This window comes from Manis javanica, chromosome 2, assembly GCF_040802235.1.
Source record: "Manis javanica isolate MJ-LG chromosome 2, MJ_LKY, whole genome shotgun sequence".
Classification (NCBI taxonomy): domain Eukaryota; kingdom Metazoa; phylum Chordata; class Mammalia; order Pholidota; family Manidae; genus Manis; species Manis javanica.
Window position 1 is genome coordinate 143,532,373 of NC_133157.1, and position 18,120 is coordinate 143,550,492.

Consider the following 18,120-nt stretch of genomic DNA (forward strand, 5'->3'; position numbering starts at 1 on the left):
TGAGCCATGTTTACCACTTTGAAAAGAGAAGGAAGCAACTTGCCCAGTGGGTGGAAGGATGAGAACAGTCACTGGCTCTTCTTCCCCAGCCTTTGCAGAGGGTAGGAAGTGTGGCTGGCTGAATGCCAATGGCCTCGGAGGCAGAATGCAAACTGACCGATATACCCCAAAACACCTCAAACTGAGAAACAATTTACTCAAATACCAAATTTTGCTCAGTGAAAATAAGCTGTGACTGTCAAGATACTTAAAAGCATTCATACTCTGACCTTGTCAGCTGGTGCCTGAGGAGTGGGTGGGTGGGGGTGCTATATCTATAGCAAGGAGATAAAGTGACGTAAGTGAAGATTTGTCCACAGAAATGTTTTGTATTATTTATGCACATTAGTGAAAATCGAGAGATGCTCTAAATGTTCATCTTTAAAGGAATATTAAGGAAATAATGACATAGTCATAGAATATTATACTGTAATAGGTACATATATGTTTACAGATAACTTTTTTTTAAGTGAAAAATTGTAACATTCACTTCAATAAAACAGCTCATATGGTACAAACCTAATGCGCAGAGGAATAATTTAAAAGGATGGATAATGAAGAGATAACAGAGAAAAGTGGGCAAAAGGCTTACAGAAAGAGTTCCCAGAAAACAAAGAATAAATATCAGAAAAGATGCTTGACCTCACCTATATTAAGTAAACACAAACTACACTCATGAAATACTAATCAGACTGGGTTAAAGTGTTAATAATACCTAGTTTGGGGAAGGGAATGAAGCAAAAGGTACTATCATTTTTTAGGAAGACTTTTAGAAGTAACTATAAAAATTTTAAGTGTATGTACTTTTGGTACAGTAGATCTGCAATAGAGAATTTATCCTTCAAACATGCTTGTGAAAGTCTACAAAAATGGAGAAAAATCATCACCATACACTGATTGTTACAGTAAAAACAAAAACAAATAAAAAAATCTGAGAAAATAACACAAATGCCCATCACTAAGGGAATGGTGATATAAATGATAGGCCCTCTAAAGAGGAGAACACTAAGCAGCTTTAAAAGAATGAGGAGGCTCAATCTGTCTTGATATGAAGAGACAGACAAAATATATTAAGCTACAAAGTTCCAGATTATACATATTGTACAATTCCTTCTGTTGGGGGTGGAAAAGACCACAATCTATTCTGGCACCTGGAAAGATGTGTTAGAATTGTTAAAACTTGGACCAAGGGGATGGGGAATAAGGTTTTTAGTTTACAAGTTATAGTATACATTGATTTTCCTTCTTTTTTTATCCATATCAATACTAAATTCTTTAAAAAATAAAATACACCTGAAATATAGCATAAGAACACACAAAAATGTTTGTAACAGAGTGCTATTTTTTTTAAAGTTCTATAATAAACATGAATTGGTTTCTAATAAGAATGGAGATCTCACAGAGATCACATTTCCCAGAATTTCCCAGAGTAAGAATGCTTGTTTTGTGCTTACGTGAACTTGGAAAGACTTCTGGGGTTATTCACTACACACTTATACAATCACATCAAATAATGTATGTGCCACAGTTCAAGAGAAAACGGTCAGGGATGTAATATTGGAGCTCCACTAAGATGCTGTGCCCAGAGAACACTCAGCATACTGAAGAATGGAGGTCAATGTAACTCTGAGGCAGGGTCTCCCACTAAGCCAGAGAGGACTGTCATTCATTTGTCATCCATTTACACGGTCCTGCCCACCTGTTCTAGGAGCAGCAGGCAATTCAACACCATCCCTGCCTCATGGAGGTTACTTTCCAATGGGGCAGACAGGAACAGATCTATCATAATCTTGATTCATATATCAATCTTTTTGAAATAAGTTTTCAAAATAACGTGTGTTTGTGAACAGAGCCCATGAAGGTTTGCTCCAGGAGGGCGTAGCGGGGCCTGGACTGGCAGAATTGGAGGAGAAAACACATTCAAGAGATTTGCTCAGGTAGAATCCCTGAGTAATGGTCTGGGGAACACTTACTGGTCTTCACTAACTTAATATAGTAAGACAGGCACAATTCCTCGCTAGAAGCTGCAGCTTTACGATGAGGAAGCATTACTTTCTAAGATGTGTGACCTAGAAAAATGATCACTCAGTTCAGTCAATACTCAATGGCAGCGCTTCCGAGACACCTGTGGCTCATGCTGGGCCTGAACTCTCAATTACAGATACCGAGGCAGGGGACCCAGAGGTTTCTAGATTTCTAACAAGAAGCCCAAGGTGGGTCATATGATAAGGCAAGTACATGAAACCTCTTTCCATACAAATAAAAGAATAAAAAATTTATGAAAAGAAGGAACTTTGGAAAGATAATATAGAGCAAGACTAACACTGCAGGCAAATGGCCACGATGGGGCTTTTGGCTCATATTCTGAGTGTGAGGCAAAGGGCAACTGGGGGACTGAGGGGAGCAGGTTGTTGATCTGATGTATGTCTTCAAAGCCACACTCTGGCTGCAATGTTACAAATGGGCTCTGGAGGCAGCAAGAGCTGATGCACAGGACTGACCCATCCTGAAAGCGCATCGCATGTCCCACTTGGGTGAGCGCGACAGCAGCGTGGAGGAATCAGGAGCGTGCAGCCAACCAGGTTTGCTGAAAGATTGGATGTGCAAAGTATGAGAAAAGAGTCAAGAATGACTTCCAGGTTGGAGCCTGACGACTAGGATGGAGTTAGTGGAACAGGAGAAGACTTTGGGACAGAGGGTGGTTTTTGAAGGGGAAAAGATAGGCACTCAGTTTGGGAAGCACTGAATTTGATGTGCCTGATTCACATCCACGTGCATATGCTGCGTGAGCAGTCAGCTCAGGGCAGCAGTTCAAGGCAGAGATGGAACTTCAGAGTGGTCAGGGTCCAGACAGCTGTACTGGGATCAAACTGTCTACCCCCTCAAATTCATGACCACTGGACACTCAGAATGCTATCTTATTTGGAAATAGAGTCTTTGCAGATTTAATTAGCTAAGGAGCTCAAGAGGAAATCACATCCTGGATTTAGGGTGGTCCCTAAACCCAATGACCAGTGTCTTTATAAGAGAACGGCAGAGGGGGTGAGTCACACAGATACACAGCAAGGTGGAGCAGGAGGCAGGCACTGGAGCGATGCTGCCACATGCTAGGGCGCTCAGGGGCACTGGGCGGCAGGGGCAAGGCAGGATTCTCTTCTAGAGCTTTTGGACGGAGCGCAGCCCTGATGATACCTTAACTTAGCACTCTGGGCTCCAGGACTCTGAGAGAAAAAGTTCCTGTTCTTTGAAGCCGGTTTGCCGAAATTTATTACTGTAGCCCTAGGAAAGGAGCGATGCTTTTGCTGAGGTCAGTATGGAGACAGTGGACGTCCAAGAACTAAGATCTGGGACCTTCTCACATTCAAATGTTGGGAGGTGAGGAGGAAACGGCAATGAGATGGGAGAAAAACCAGAGGATGGTGTCCGAGAAGCCAAGGGAAGGGAGCCTGTCTGGGAGGAGGGAGAGATCAACTGCACCACACGCTGCCGGGGGCTCCAGAGAAGGGGCTGAGGGATGGCCCTGGGCTGTGTCCTGGGGCTCAGGGCCCCCTCACGAGGGACTGAGGGATGGCCCTGAGCTGGGTCCTGGAGCTCAACCCATCACTTGTCAAGACCTGCTGGACTGAGGGGTGGGGGGCCCCAAGCAGGATGGGAGGAACCAGGAAAAGGGAGTATAGCCCTTCCAGGACTTTGGATATAAGGGGAGGAGAAAAATGGGGGCGTTGGTAGCTGGAGAGGAATGTGGAGGAAAGGGACAGGGTTCTTACAGTTGCTGTGGGAGCAGGGCAGGTGAGGGGAATGCCAGCTTGGAGTTCCTAGAGCAGTGCCTTGAATGGTGAGGGTGCAGTGCAGGGCGGCTGTCACATCGGTGAGGACGGGTGTGGGGCTCTCTGGGCTGGCGCTTCCCCTTTCCCGGTAGAGACAGTGCGGAGAGCACTGAGCAGAAAGGGCAGGAGGACTTAAGGTTTGAGGACCAAGAAGGAGAAGGAGAGGAATAATTATCTCGGAGAGTGTGGTAGGGTTAGGAGGCACCTTGGTTCCTGGTCTGACTCAGAAATGCAAAAAGCCAGCACACAGCATCAGCACCCGGCGCAGCTGCTGTGGGGGTGTGGGGGCAAAACAGGTAGAGCTGGACTCCAACGGGGTACAGATGACAAGGGCAGAGGGCAGTGGGTCTACAGGAGCCGGGTAAGGAGGAAAGAGAGACACAGGTGGGTGGAGGTGCGGGAAAAGGTGGGTTTGAAGGGCTGGAAGTGCTGGGAAGGGGCTGGGATGGGTGGAGGTGGAGGGTGAGCCAGACAGGTGGGCGCTGGGACTGGAACGGGGGTTAGGAGGGGTAGAGCACTTGGCCACAACCAGGCTCTGGGGACAACACAGTCCTGGAGGAGAATCAGTCAGGAAACAGAGAGGCCTGAGTTTCAAAGTCTACTGCATGGATCCCTGTGAAGAATGGCAGGGTCTCCAGGGCTGGAGACAGAGTGAGCCGGAGCAGGAAGGCTGCAGGGTAAAGTGTCAGGGATCTGAGGACACAAAGGCAGGAGCCACGGCGGCCCAGCGGGCCTCAACGCTGGAGTCCTGGCGGGGATGTGGGGGCGGGGTCAGGGGAGATGGAAGGTCTGACTCTTCCATGGATAGAAGGTATGAATATGCTCTTCATCAATAAATGTGCAGGTAACATACAGCATCGCCCAGATAATTACTCTGTAGATGCTGAAGGAGAGGTGAATAGAATAATTAACAGGAGCTGGAAATCCCGACTTTTGAGGAAGAATCTGCCAGCCCAGTGGCCTTGAATCCCAGTATTATTGCCTCTGCCAGCAAGTGCAGGTGCAGATCAGGAGGCTTCCCCAGACCCAGGGAGAGGCCACGAAGGGCCTGAATGACACCGTGGGAGGAAACACCTGTGCAGTCTTTCCCCCCAAATTAAATGCATCCACTGCTGGTGTCACCGTTAAATATTTTATTTATAATTTCTTATTCCTCCTGGCATTCCTTAGCCTGCAGAGAATGCAAAACAAAGCGGCTCTCTGTCTTTTCATAAAGACCCTGATACTTATATTCTACTTCCTTCTTCTTTGCTCACTTTCATTTAGACCGATAAGGTTAAGCTTTGTGCAGGAAAGTAGTCACAGAGGAAGGGGAAGAAGAAATGTATCAGGAAAATACTTTATGGTTAAATACACCTGAATTGTGACCCAGAAAACATTATAAAACACATGTTCTTTTCATTACTTGTTCAGAGTTGTATGAAGCTAAGAATTTACTGTTTTAAACTGAATACAGTCAGTCCCCACTTTGGTCCTTATAGTCATTCACCAAATATTACTAGCACCTACTATATACATGGTGCTCTGCCAAGTGCTGGGGATACAAAGGTAAACAAGGATTTACCAAAATATCCAAACTGCAGGACCGGTTATGAAAGAATCAGGCAGGAGCCAAGACAGGGAAGAAGGCAGTGGGTGGCGACATGGAATGGAATTATTTTAGGAGAGATGGTCGGGGAAGGTGTCCTTGCGCAGGCGGTGGGGCAAGGCATGGGGTAGAAGTTTGTTTCTAGGGGTGGGCTTGGGAGAGGCACTAAGATAGGAAGGAGAAGGTTTCAAAGAAGGCAGATGTTGGGGAGTTGTGCCCACAAGTCATCAGGACACTTTGCAGGTGTGATGGGAATCCTTTGAAGGTCCAAGTAATCCAACTGGTGAGATCACAGGCATAGAGACAGAGAGTAGAACATGGGCTGCCAGGGGCTGGGAAGTCAGTGTTTAGCGGGTGGGGACTTTCAGTCTGGGAAGATGAATATTGGGGCCGGGTGCACAGCAGTGTGAATGTACTTAGTGCCACTGAACTGTACATTTAAAAATAGCTAAAGTGCTAAATTTTTATATTACTTATAACTGACCACAATAATGCAAAGGATAAATTTACCCAGTTGGCTCTGGCCACCTGTGGAGCTTGGAAAGAAAAAAGCCAAGGAGATGCGGGTAGGGCGGTGAAGAGGAAGGTTGACTGACAAAATACAAAGGGAGCACTTCCACTGGTGAATCATTTGTTGTTTATCCAAAATTCAAAGGTAACCAGGCACTCAAAATTTCTACTGGCCCAATCCAGCAACACCAGTTAAGGGGCAACTGCAGTCAAAAGAGAGGGTTTGCTTGCCAGCTGCCCACGGCCAGAGGGTGCTCAAGGAGATGCTCACCTCCTGAGGGCTGCAACCTGCTGGCTGATGGACAGGCCCCTGCACCTGTGGGCTCGTGTGGTGCCCGGGCAGGGCTCTGGGGCCTGGAGGATGAGCAACACCTAGGAAGGGGTCTTGGTGTGGGGAAGGGAAAAGTGACACTGTGGCAGGGGCCCCATGGGGCCTTGGGCACCCTTAGCCACCGTCTGGTGGCCCATGGTCGCTGTGGTGTCCTTTGGTCCATTGGCCAGGACCTCAGGCTGGCTGCTGAGCCAGAGAGGAGATGCCTCGCATGCCGCAGCCAGGAGGTCAGACACCAAGTCCCAGAGGGGGACACCTAACAGGCTCTATCTGCAGGGCGGAGGCTGTGAGACCACCACAATGACACCAGGGAAAATGCATTCCAGGCACCACAGGGCCCTGGAAAACTCTGAAGGCCACAACAAATGAGGATTACATTGGGGAGGGGGTACTTCCAGCGATTCAGTTTAAAACAATGTCTAATGTTGTATTAATAAAACCCCATGAACAATGTAACACAAATGTCTTAAAGCACATGTGCCAAGGATGGGGAAAGAAACTGTTCTACGGAACTGTATTTCTAAAAAGACCATTTAAAAGTCAGTCTTAAGGAAATTTTGTTTCATTTTCTTCTTTGACACACAAAAAAAAATCAGTATGAACTTGCTTTTAAAAATGAGGACTAGGAGGAGGCTCAAGAAGGCAGTGTGAGTAGGGCGGCGGAAATATCCCCCCAAAACCATGTATATTTTTGAAAATACAACAAATACAACTATGTCTAAAAGAGAGAGCAGAAGATACAGTACAACAGCCAGGCTACATCTATGTCTGCAAGAACTCAGCATCTCACAAAAAGGGTAAGATACAAAGCCATGACCTGGCCAGATCTGAGCACTTCCCCCACCCCAGGTCACTGGTGGGAAGAAAAGAATCAGAGTGGGGAGGGAGTGGAAACACAGAACTGCTGAATAACCAGTCCTAGTAATATGCACTGGGAGCACAGACACACATTGCATGATGTACTGGGTATTAGAGAAATGGAAAAGTAAAATCCAAGACGGAGACTGTGGGCGGGTCCCCACAGCTGGCTCCCCTGGGACAAAAGAAAAACAGGTGCTTTTTGAAAGTCTTAAAGGTACAAGGTCTCAACAGCTGGATGGAATCATCCTGGCACACTCAGCCCAGCAGGCTGGGACTCCTAAGGAACTTCAGGAGCCTTAACGCCCTGGGTGACAATGCAGCTCCGAAGCCCCGCAAGGTGACAAACAGCCTGCCATTCATTCCCACTGGCCAGCGCTACAAGCAAACTGGCTGATCCACCACATCGGAGGAGCAAATGGAGAGTGGCCCTGCCCACAGCAACCACACAGTCTTCTCCCAGCGTGCAGCTAACTGGGACAGACCGAGAGTCTGCCACTGGTGCACAGCTGCCCGGCACAGAAAGAGGAAGCCGGAGCAAGGCACGAAGGGGCGCTGTTCTCTCAGGAGAATACACCCAGTGCACCTGGCACTCCCCACAGAACTCTGGGCTACCCCGAGAGCTGCTCCGCACATGGCAGCTCTGGAGATTATCCCAGGGACTGCTCACTGTGTGCAGGTAACCGACAGAGGCAGGGGAGAAGGGCAAGGTGACCAGCAAGCAGGAGGGGACATTATTCTCCCAGCTGACACACATGCCACCTGCCTATGATGACCTCAATTGACATGAAAAGGCAGAAGAATCTGGTCCAGTCAAGAATCACTCTAACAACCCCAAAGAGAGGGCCTGGGGAGAAAGATATAACCAATCATCCTGAAAAATAATTCAAAATACAGATCATAATTCTGCTGATGGACCTGCAGAGAAATATGAAGGAGCTAAGGGATGAGGTCCAGAGGGAGATTACAGAAATGAAACAATCTCTGGAAGGACTGAAGAGCAGACTGGATGACATTCAAGAGACTATTACTGAAATAGAAATCAGAGAACAGGAACACAGAGAAGCTGAGGCAGAGAGAGATAAAAGGATCTCTAGGAATGAAAGAATATTAAGAGAGCTGTGTGACCAATCCAAACAGAACAATATTTGCATTATAAGGGTATCAGAAGAAGAAGAGAGAGAAAAAGGGATAGAAAGTGTCTCTGAAGAAATAATTGCTGAAAATTTCCCCAAGCTGGGGGAGGAAATAGTCTCTCAGACTATGGAAGCCCACAGATCTCCCAACACAAGGGACCCAAGGAGGACAACACTAAGACATATAATAATTAAAATAGCAAAGATCAAAGACAAGGATAGAGTATTAAAGGCAGCCAAAGAGAGAAAAGAGTCAAAGGAAACACGAAAGAGTACAGAATAAAACATCTAACATATAAATAATAGAGGAGGAAGAATAAGAAGGGAGAGAAATAAAGAATCATCAGACTGTTTATAATAGCTTAATAAGAGAGTTAAGTTAGACGGTTAGATAGTAAAGAAGCTACCCTTGACCCTTTGGTAACCACGAATCCAAAGCTTGCAATGGCAATAAGTACACATTTTTTGATAATCACCCTAAATGTAAATGGACTGAATGCACCAAGCAAAAGACACAGAGAAATAGAATGGATAAAAAAGCAAGACACCCCAACCCCGGGCCAGATGGATTTACCGCTGAATTTTATCAGACATATAGAGAAGTCATAATACCCATTCTCCTAAAAGTCTTCCAAAAAATAGAAGAGGATGGAATACTTCCAAACTCATTCTATGAAGCCAGCATCACTCTTATACCAAAACCAGGCAAAGACCCCATTAAAAAAGAAAACTACAGACCAATATCCCTGATGCAAAAATACATCAAGAGGATCATACACCATAATCAAGTGGGATTCATTGCAGGAATGCAAGGATGGTACAACATTTGAAAATCCATCAACATCATACACCACATCAACAAAAAGAAAGACAAAAGCCACATGATCATCTCCATAGATGTTGAAAAAGCATTCGACAAAATTCAACATCCATTCAAGATAAAAACTCTCTACAAAATGGGTAAAGAGGGCAACTACCTCAACATAATAAAGGCCATATATGACAAACCCACAGCCAACATCATAAGTGAGAAGCTGAAAGCTTTTCACCCAAGATCAGGAACAAGACAAGGATGCCCACTCTCCCCACTGTTATTCAACATAGTATTGGAGGTCCTAGCCATGGCAATCAGACAAAACAAAGAAATATAAGACATCCAGATTGGTAAAGAAGAAGTTAAACTTTCACTGTCTGCAGATGACATGATATTGTACATAAAAAACCCTAAAGAATCCACTTCCAAACTACTAGAACTAATATCTGAATTCAGCAAAGTTGCAGGATACAAAATTAATACACAGAAATCTGTTGCATTCCTATACACTAATAATGAACCAGCAGAAAGAGAAATCAGGAAAACAACTCCATTCACAATTGCAGCAAAAAGAATAAAATACCTAGGAGTAAACCTAACCAAGGAAGTGAAAGACCTATACCCTGAAAACTACAAGACACTCTTAAGAGAAATTAAAGAGGACACTAACAAATGGAAACTCATCCCATGCTCTTGGCTAGGAAGGATTAATTTTGTCAAAATGGCCATCCTGTCTAAAACAATCTACACATTCAATGCAATCCGTATTAAAATTCCAACAGCATTCTTCAACCAACTGGAACAAATAGTTCTAAAATTCATATGGAAACACAAAAGACCCTGAATGGCCAAAGCAATCCCGAAAAGGAAGAATAAAGCAGGAGGGATCTTGCTTATCAACTTCAAGCTCTACTACAAAGCCACAGTAATCAAGACAATTTGGTATGGGCACAAGAACAGACCCACAAACCAGTGGAACAGAATAGAGATCCAGATATTTACCCAAACATATATGGTCAATTAATATACGATAAAGGAACCATGGACATACAATGAGGAAATGACAGCCTCTTCAACTGCTGGTGTTGGCAAACTGGACAGCTACATGTAAGAGAATGAAACTGGATCACTGCCTAATCCCATACACAAACATAAATTCAAAATGGATCAAAGACCTGAATGTAAGTTATGAAACCATAAAACTCTCAGAAAAAAACATAGGCAAAAATCTCTTGGACATAAACATGAGCAACTTCATCATGAACATATCTCCTCGGACAAGGGAAACAAAAGCAAAAATGAACAAGTGGGACTATATCAAACTGAAAAGCTTCTGTACAGCAAAAGACACCATCAATAGAACAAAAAGGCATCCTACAGTATGGGAGAATATATTCATAAATGACAGATCCGACAAAGGGTTGACATCCAAAATATGTAAAGAGCTCATGCACCTCAACAAACAAAAAGCAAATATTCCAATTAAAAAATGGGCAGAGGAGCTGAACAGACAGTTCTCCAAAGAAGAAATTCAGATGGCAAACAGGCACTTGAAAAAATGCTGCACATCACTAATCATCAGAGAAATGCGAATTAAAACCACAATGAGATATCACCTTACACCAGTAAGGATCGCCACCATACAAAAGACAAACAACAACAAATGTTGGCAAGGTTGTGGAGAAAGGGGAACCCTCCTACACTACTGGTGGGAATGTAAATTAGTTCAACCATTGTGAAAGCAGTATGGAGGTTCCTCAAAAAACTCAAAATAGAAATACCATTTGACCCAGGAATTCCACTCCTAGGAATTTACCCTAAGAATGCAGTAGCCCAATTTGAAAAAGACTTAAGCACCCGTATGTTTATCACAGCACTATTTACAATAGCCAAGAAATGGAAGCAATCTAAGTGTCCATCAGTAGATGAATGGATAAAGAAGACATGGCACATATACACAATGGAATATTATTCAGCCATAAGAAGAAAACAAATCCTACCATTTGAAACAACATGGATGGACTAGAGGATATTATGCTCAGTAAAATAAGCCAGGTGGAAAAAGACAAGTATCAAATGATTTCACTCATCTGTGGAGTATAAGAACAAAGGAAAAAACTGAAGGAACAAAACAGCAGCAGACTCACAGAACCCAAGAATGGACTAATAGTTACTTACCAAAGGGAAAGGGACTGGGGAGGATGGGTGGGAGGAGAGGGATAAGGGGGAAAAACGGGCATTGCTGTTAGCAGACATAATGTGGCAGGGGGTACGTGGAGGGCTGTACAACACAGAAAAGACAAGTAATGATTCTATAGCGTTTTACTACACTGATGGACAGTGACTTATGGACAGTATGTGGGGGGGACTTGATGATGGGGGAACTCTAGTAAACATAATGTTGCTCATGTAATTATAGATTAATGATACCAAAATAAAGGAAAATGAGGACTATACAATTCCAGTCATAATAATAGAAATAAGTTGCCTGAGGCGTGCGGTGGGGAAGGACCAAGTGCGAAACAGGAAAGAGAAAGGAGGAAGGGGGTGCAGAGCCAGCGGGCATGGGGAGCAGGGAAGCAGAGTGGAAACCAGGAAGGGAAACAAGCCAAGCGTTTGGTTTCCACCTAAAACCTCCACCCTGCAAACGGCCCAGCCAAGCTCTCCAAGGCTTCCCTCTTGAAAAACCCCAAAGGAAGCTCCTCCACACCGACCAGATGCTACCCCTTCCTCACAGAGCCGACCCCACGACCAGTTCCCCGTGCCCCAGGCTGGCCTTCCCAGGTTCTGCTACCCAACACCCCACCCCCGTCCTCTCCAGGAAGTCACCAAGGCTGCAGGGCCTCTCCTGAGTCAGCCTCCCAAACTCTCTCAGCTCAAGTCCCCCTTCCAGGCCCCAGATCCTGAAATGAAAATACCTGACCCCCTAGGGCATCTTGGCCTGGGAGTCCAATGCGTGTCACATCCAGCACAATAAAAACGATTTTGTCAGCCAATAGCCCACCCACTGACCTGATGCTCACAATGCCAATTTACCTGCTGCTCAATCCAAGCATCTGGGTACCATTCTCCACGTTCTACTACACAGTTTTATGATGCGGAGCGCCAACTCCGTTCGGCTCATCCTCTCTCCCCGGGACCACCGGCCGCTTGCTTTGCCCCTTGCTTTGCCCCCTCCTCGTCGTTTGCACACTGCAGCCAGGCCAATACTGAAAGTACAGATCTCACCATAGCACCTTCCTGCTTAGACGTTCAATTGCTCCCCATTATTCTCAGGAAATACGGAAAACCCCCACCAAGCAATCTGCTGCAGATTCATGACTGAGCCTCTCACACCTGCTCTGTGGGCAACACGGGGAAGCCACTCAGTTGAGAGGTTTAATTCTCTCCAGACCCAGTGTGGACTCCATCAGCTTTCAGTCCCCCACCAAGGCACTCTGCGGCTTTGGAGAGGGGGAACACGGGGTGCTGAGGAACCTAACTCTGGATTGAAAAATTTTATAAAGAGTCTGTCTGTCTCAGGGTATCCTTTAAAGGTGAGCTGTGGGCCGGAACAGACTCTGCTGCTCCTACTGCATTCTGCCCTCCCTAGTCTCAGGTTTGGGGAAAAAAAACAGCAGTGAAACAAAAGTGTGGGCGTAGAGAAGCAGAGAGCCCCATGGTTCCCCAAAGAGTCTGAATGGGCCCCTTCCTACAGGGAGCACCTCGATGTGCGCAGGCTGGCTGGGGAGGCACCGACACACATCACAGTGAATGTGTGCAGCCCCCACTGGTAACCCACAGGCAGCAGCCAGCTGAGGAAGTACAACTCTCACTCCTGTGATTCTCTCTGATTCTCTCTGCTGAGCATGACCATTTTTTTATTTTCTCAAATACATTTTTTCAGAGTTCTCTATAACACAGTTAACTGTTCCTCTTATGTCGTAAGTGTTGGTCATACATCTAGTTTCCTTAATGCTCATGTCTGTGTCTTCCCTCCCATTCTCTCCACACATCCCTACTTGCACCTCCTTGCCCCCTTTTCTGTGTCCTTATGCACCAAATTCCCTCGAAGACTCCTGCCTATATGCAAACCCTTGTCAGGCTAGCAGGGCTAACCTAGCTCTTAGGTCTCGCTGTCCAGGAAGCCTACCCTCAGGCTGTTACCCCACCCCACTGGGTTCCACGCTGCTCCACTGCTCTGAAGGCAGCCTGCAGCGCTGCCCCACCCAGCCACTGCCCTTGCCTGTCACTCTTCTGCCTCCCACACGGAGCCCAGACGCCTTGAGGCAGGACGCGTCTTGTGCATCCCACCCCTGGCACATGCCTATCTGGGCTCAGTATTTGTTTGTGTGTGAAAAGAGGGAGGCACACCAAGAGGGGAGGTGAACAGAAATGAAAGCAAGCTGAGGGCTTAAGCAAAGATCAGCTGGAATTTACACTCTGCTGCTCCCTGCCAATGGACAAGTGCTCTCATCTCCCTTACAAAGTGTGAGCAGCCGGTAATGAGCTCTGCCTGCTCATGAACAACTTCAATTTAATTCCAGCCTTGCAGGCTCCCAGGATGAGTACCCACAAAGGAAATTATTTTGTGACTTACAGTAGCACTGACCAGAAATTGCCCCCCTCCCACTGGACAAAACAATAGCAAGTTAAGAGGTGGATCTGGCACGCAGACCAGAATACCACCACCTGCCCTTTACACTGGCGTACAGCTGCTAGAAAGTTTTCCAAGCAAAAGTAAAACAGGAATAATGTCTTCTGCCTTATTTACTATTTTAAATAGCCAGACATGGGTCCTCTGCTCAAATATGCTAAATACCCCCACTCCCACCAACCGATAAATAAATAAATAGTTCTTTTTTTTATACTATTGTTAAACAAAAGTTTCCTATCCTTTCAAATTTTTTAGGAGACAGCATATGATGCAGTTTTGCAATTCTGACAGTAGTTCTACTTTCGTTTTGTCTTATGTACATTTTCACGGCCAAAGTTTAAGTCTCAGACACAAAATTCATTATTCATAAGAGATAAATAGAGCATTTACACGCCTAACACCTGCATACTCCATTCATGTGATGTATTCATACTCCTTTATTTAGGGCAAGGTCAAAATGTTACATCAATGTCATCTGAATACACTCAAAATTATTAATGAAACTTTTGGTTGATAATTCCCATAGATACTCAAAGTAGAGGGAGAGTTTCTTAGTCATGGAATATTAGAGTCCAGGCTGTGGGAAACCTAATCTGTGCCTCTCATTTTAGTATCTCCTGACTGATTAAATAATATTTGGAAAGGGAAACCCTTGCAGTAACTCTAGACTGGGACGCACTAGTCTGTTGGTGGTAAATCAGGTCTGGGTGTCTGGAGGGGGATGTTCTGGAGACGTTTCTAGAGTACTTGCCAGTACCATCAGATGTGAGTCCCCTCATTTGCTCTCTTTGTAAAGAACCTAAAAGATAGTTAGGTCTCCATTTTCCAGCTCATTTTCTATCCTCCACCCTAGAACTGTAATATAATGAAGCAACTAAACTTTCACTAATCAGCATCAACTCAGATTGTTTTATGGACTTAATGCATTACATCTTTCAGTGCTGCCCTTTTCCTCCTCTGAGGAGGCTTCAATGCTTGTAAGAAGAATTAGGAATTCAGGGCCTCAATACAGAGTCCTGCATGCGAATGGCCATGTGAGAGGTGAGATTAAAATTGGAGTGCAGAGGGCATGTGGTGAAGTGCACACAGAGCCTGTTTGATCTGAGGTTTCCTCTTATCACTGAATCTGATCCAACAACTCAACGCAATTCTTCCTCCAGTTTAAGGAAACTGGATGTGACTGACTCAAGGATTGAGCATAATCACTAGATGCATGTGACAGAAGCATCTTGGCATGGCAATAGAGATTTTTTGGAAAAAAATAAAAGTGGAGGCTTTCATTAATTTCTGATAAGCAAAATCATAAAGGGGGAGAAATGCATCTCAGCATAGTATCAGGTACAAAATGATCACAGGAGAAATTCTGATCCTGGAATGACTGTGGGGTGCAGAGGAGAGAATCAGTTATCTAGACTCAGAAGACCCAGGATGGAATCCAGAAGTTCCACCTATTAGCTCTGTAATCTTGGACAAATCCAAGGTCATTTTGTCATTTGCAAAATGTATTAAACAACTATCAAAGTGCTTTCAAGCTTGTTGGGTTCAAATTAGATGATGGAGTAGAGGTGCTTTACCAAATGGAGGAGTTAAAGAAATGTTACTTGTTACTGTGATTTTAACAACACTGATTTTTCAGTTTTTATTGAAATTTTACTCACTCATAATAGTCCATTTCATTTTTGGTACTTTTTGCACTTGACAGATGTGGTCACCAAAGAGCAAGAAAGCTTTGATTTACTTGGCCTGAATTACAAGATGATTTATCTGACTTCCATATTGCAACTGGGCATTTCTCACTTCTTTTTTCTTCAGTATTGCAAATCTGTGACTCCATTTCCACTTCAGATGAAGGAAATGCCCACAAATTTTAACCCCTTATCTTTTTCCAAGTTCATCTTTCATTTCTCACATGAGGCCAGGCTGGAAGATAATGGTGCAAGGTCTCTCTGCTCTGGGAATAACAAACTTCCTTTGCAAAGGGGTCATTTCCCCATTTTAGCACAAAGAGCACAAAATTGCTTCATTTATTACAAAAGGAAAAGCAATGAGTAAAGCTGTTGTAGTTGGGATTATCTGATCTCTGCTAATTAAATGGAGAGGAGGGTGAGTGGGCTGAGAGAGGGGTTGGAAAGGGTGAATTACGCCTGGACTCAGAGGAGCCTTCAGAACTCATCCTGAGACAGGAAGTGATGAAATCTGCTCTCAGATGAGCTGAGAGTGTCATGTGCACCCACCCCACCTCCTGCCTCAGCTGGCGTAAGGGGAAACTGGTGATGAGACAGTAGAGCATGGGGAAGTAGGTCATGGGGAGTGGGAAGCAGAGGCTGGAGAGAGATGGGGGAAAAGCCCCACTGCTGCCCCTCACCCTGTTCCCATATTCCTCTGGGGCTGGGATGAAACACACTGGCTACTTCTACTCTCCATCTCCCATTGTGAAAAACTGCTGAAGTTAACTATATCCTCTGTGAACACTCAACTTCCCAAATCAATTCTACTCACAGTGCTAACGGAAGAAGGAAGGTATGAAACATTTTATCACCCGGAGTTCAACTACCAGATGGACGTATATAATTCCTCCACTTTACCCTGGACTCCCCTAAGTAGTCCAGTGGAGGAAAGGTACAGAAAAGGCTAGAGTATTCAGTATCTGGCACCAGGTATCCTCTGTCACCTTGGGCCAGCTTTCATAATGTTTACTGTTCTCATGTTCTTCACTAAGGAAAAGTGACAAAGTTAATTAGTGGCACATGATAGACAGGAAAAGGAGATAAAATTCAGAGATGACTCTTTTTGTATAGGGAGAGAATTTAAGAAAGGTACATGAAGAAAGGGCGTGGGGGAGAACCAGTCATAAAGAGAATTGATGGCATCACAGATGCAAAATCAAACACAAAATATTTTTGTCACACATGTGACAAAATAAAGTCCTTCTCCAGGTAGAGTTCACATCCTGATAGGCAAGACTTCTACCCAGAGATCTGTAGACACAGATTGGGCCCATGGACAGACCGGAACTGTGACCACGCAGGCCGCCAGGCCACCAGTCCCTCTGTCCAGGCCCAGGTCAGCTCCTTTCCCTTCCTGAGAAGCAGGTGTGGCAAAGTTGTACTGCTCTCCTCAAGTCTCCTGTCCGATAGGGGATGCCCAGTCACAGCTCTGAATAGAGGGCCTCGTTTACCTGTGGCAAGTGTGACACAGTTTATCAGACTTCTGCTTTCTCCATGTCCTGACTACCTAAGTGGGATGCAGAGCTGCATGCATCCAAGTCTCCTTTCCTCTGACTGGTTTTCACCCTGGGGGATGGCACCCTTTTTGTCCCATTGAGCCTTTCAGGGCAGCTGAGACAGTTTAAGTAGAGGGTCAAAAAGTTAGGGCTGTTGGACTCCTCCCCTTCCCCAAGTTCCATCACAGCAGTTCTGCTTCTTTCCATAGTAGCATAGGGGTTCCAGAACACATTTGAATTTCCCTCTCAGAAAAGGAACTTGCCAAGTTCTGGGAAATGAGATGAGGGCTGAGCAGGGTGACACCACTTCACACCTTTACTGGAATGCTTGGCACTGTCACCCCGCTGCTTCCTCAGCCTCCACCCGCAGGCCCTGAAGTGCTGTGTCCATGCCAGTTTGTGTGACCTGACCCTCAACAGCATCTCCGTAAAGTAGGAATTACCATTCTTTTTTGATCAGTGAATAAACTAACCCAAAGAGGCAAAGGACTCCCTGAGCGTGGCGTGTCATTGAGCCGGCACACTCTGGTCTCCAGATGGTGAGCCCCGTCAGCTCTGGCCACACGCCTATGGCAGAGGATGTGTGCTGATCCTGTCTTACTTCAAGTACTGTACCTGTGTGCAAATTCAATCCTTTGAGCTCATCTTCCCAAGAAGTCCTCTCGATTTCCCAACTAAAAGAGGGTCTGAGGGAAGAAGTGGGAGTAATGAAAGGAAAATCATGAAGACCACCCTTTCATAGAACTTCTAGAAATCTTCTGTGCTACTTCCAGCTTTATCGTACGTGGCTTCCAAACATGAGCCACCATGGCAGTACTGAGAAATAAAACATGCAAATTGCTGAACATGATTAAGGGACACAATGAAACTATTAAAAGTCAGTAGCTGGCATCATTCAAATGTGCATTTCCTTGATACACCAGCCATATTATTGGGTTTCAGGGTAACTTCCCTCTGCGCTTAAATATACTTCAGGAAACATGAGATTCCAAAGAAAAAATAGTCACAACCTTCAGGCTAGTACTACAAATCCTATAAGAAGGAATTCAAGGGGGTGGGGTAGAAAAAGAATATAGTTCCTGTGTTTTCAAGAATACAAAGACTTAAACGTATCAGCACATTAAATTAGTAATTTAAACACCACGTACATATCACATA

General features: G+C 45.1%; 1 protein-coding gene across 2 annotated transcripts in view; it reads right to left on the bottom strand.

Moving 5' to 3' along the window:
- The window catches only part of LYN (LYN proto-oncogene, Src family tyrosine kinase), a 120,547-nt gene that overhangs the window by 26,639 nt on the left and 75,788 nt on the right, over positions 1–18,120 (bottom strand). The gene's annotated exons all lie outside the window — the stretch shown is intronic.